We start from the raw sequence: 2,481 nt of genomic DNA, 5'->3' as shown, positions 1-2,481 counted from the left end.
CCCAACACGTAGGGTGTTTTTTTGAATTCAGAGTAAAGCGGTTTTGGAACCCCGCATCGGATGATTCAAATTATAATCAGTATGACGGCATTGAAAAGCCTGCATTCATGAGGAAAAATACTAGTAATATGTAGTCATCATCAGATTTGTAAGACAGCAGTATTTGTCAAAAGACCACATTCATTAATTTTACAGTTTCAATTTCTGTATAGGAACTCTGACAGCAGAAGTCGTGACTGCAGAATCAGTGAACAGTTCTGAAACACGGTTGGACTGGCTGGCTGGGGAAGAAAGAGTACTGTGTGTGACAGGAGGGTGACACGACAGGCAGCAAAGCCTAATTCACCTGGGAACCCTGCAAGATATCCCCCACAAGGTAAATATTGAAAAGTAGTACTATCAGAGGATCTAATTGTGTATCACATTCAACCAATGGACAGTCGTTGAGCCTTTGCTGGTTGTTGCAGCGGTGGGTAATCAGCTGATGAATGTTTGTTTCTTTTACCGAAATCACAGCAAAATAATGTCTGGACGCACTAATAAGGGAGGAGCTGGATAAGGGAGGTGCCAGCTGCCAGCGTCACTGAAGGTGTTTCTCGACATCAGTGCATCACCAAGCCAAGGAGGCACCAAGCCAAACACGTAGGGTGTTCTTCTGAACTCAGAGTAAAGCGGTTTTGGAACCCCGCATACAGACCCTGATTACAATTTCGATATTCTATCAGGTAACTCTGCATGACTGGTTACCATTTCCACTCCCGGTTGGGCATAAAGGCGTCCCTGTGACCCTTTTAAATGTTTTAATTACATAAAAAGAAAATGACGTTAGTCTGCCTGGTCCTAATTGCTCCTTAATTTCACGTCCTTGCAGTGGGAAGTCGCCGGGAAGGAGACATCTCTCAGTATCTTCCAGGATCAACCACACTGAAATGGTGGGACTGATCCCGGTGAGAGGTTGTCTAATGCCAAGTACGCCATCTCCACAACCAGAAAGGCCAGTGTTCGTGTGTACGCCATACCAGAGGACCTGAAACTGTTAAGTTCGTACATATCTTACAAGGGTTTAATTGTTTGAAACGGAATCATCTTGCAGAAATGGGCTGGGATTGACTTGACATCGGCATGATAGGAAGTAAATGATCTGTGATATTACATTCATAGTTTTAGCTGATATTAAGATTCCCTTTGTCTACATGAGGCATTGTCGGCAGGGCTGATCAGTTTCTTGGTTGGTGGTAGGGTGCTTGAGTGTGTTTTGTTGACACCCTGAGTGATGTTGTTGGTAGGTGGCTAGGGCATTTTGTGAGTGGGGGCTTCTTTTGCACACGGGACTTCAGCCCGTTTCTGTGGTGTACAGGCCCGGTGTGTGGCTGGCTTGGCTTCTGTGACTGTGTTAATGGTTGAGATTGTGTTCGGAGTTACTGCGAAGTTCAGTCCTTTAGAGAGCAGGAATTTCCTGGATCTGTTGACTTGTGACGACTTGGGTTCTTCTACCATCTGTCGTCTTTTCTGCCTTGTGTGATGGTCTAGGGCCGGGAACCTACTAGTAGACCATTACATAAGATGCCCTGTGTCGTAATCTTGGCTCCCGAACCAAGACGACGGCACAGGGACAGAAAGGAAGACAGGTGGTTGAAGAGTGCAAGTTGTTGTGAGCTGACAGAAACGGGAGGTCTCGGTTCTCTGAAGGACAGAACTTTGCAGTAACTTCGAATGCAGTCTCAGCCATGGACATGGTCACAGAAACCGAATCGGCCATATATCGGGCCTGTATACTGCAGAAACAGGCTGAAGCGCTGTGTGTAGAAGTAGCCACTGCTCTCAGAATGTCCTAACCTCCTACCAGCAGCATTACTCGGGATGTCATCAAAATGTACTCAACACCTTGCCGCTTATCAAGAGATCATGATTCTTTCCGCTGATAATGCTTCAGGTAGACAGAGGGGATGGGTGAACATTTCTAGGTTGAACCTAGAACTGAAACTACAATCACAAATCAAGTTACTTCCTGTCATGCCCCCAGCAGTCTGTAGATGAAGTTCTTGTTTTCACAGAATACAAAGTGAACAATTTTACAGCCATCAAGTATGTTATATCCTATAGATACGCGTAGTTCAGTTTACTAAGAGTTACGTACTGTGTTCTGATGGCGTCTGGGTTGGACTGTAGGCAGTTGTCGTTAAAAAAATCCTATACATAGTACAAATTGACGTATTTCTTGTATTCCTTCTACACATGTATGAAGGCTTTTTGTTCTCGATTACTCGTGTATTTTGTGGCTTTTCTAGTACAATACTAGCCACCTTGTCATAGAAAGTCATCTTGTCCAAGAAAACTAAGACCTGTAATCTTTTTCTGTGATTAACGTTTGAAATCTAATGTCAAGTACAACATGACCAACATATTGTACACTTTGTTTCCCCAAATGTATCAAGAAATATTATTGAATAAACAGTTTTAAACCAGGTGTAGTTTTTATTG

At 43.7% G+C, this 2,481-nt stretch overlaps 1 long non-coding RNA gene across 1 annotated transcript in view; it reads left to right on the top strand.

The window, feature by feature from the left end:
- The window catches only part of LOC118408320, a 4,026-nt gene extending 1,563 nt beyond the window's left edge, over positions 1-2,463 (top strand). The window contains exons 2-4 of the long non-coding RNA XR_004830282.1: positions 213-376; positions 517-642; positions 872-2,463. This is a non-coding gene — a long non-coding RNA (uncharacterized LOC118408320). The remainder of the gene's footprint in view (positions 1-212; positions 377-516; positions 643-871) is intronic.
- The last annotated feature ends 18 nt before the right edge of the window (positions 2,464-2,481 follow it).

Source organism: Branchiostoma floridae, unplaced genomic scaffold (genome assembly GCF_000003815.2).
Source record: "Branchiostoma floridae strain S238N-H82 unplaced genomic scaffold, Bfl_VNyyK Sc7u5tJ_1570, whole genome shotgun sequence".
NCBI lineage: Eukaryota > Metazoa > Chordata > Leptocardii > Amphioxiformes > Branchiostomatidae > Branchiostoma > Branchiostoma floridae.
The sequence above is the reverse complement of the archived record's forward strand: the minus strand, read 5'-3'. Positions and strand labels throughout refer to the sequence as shown.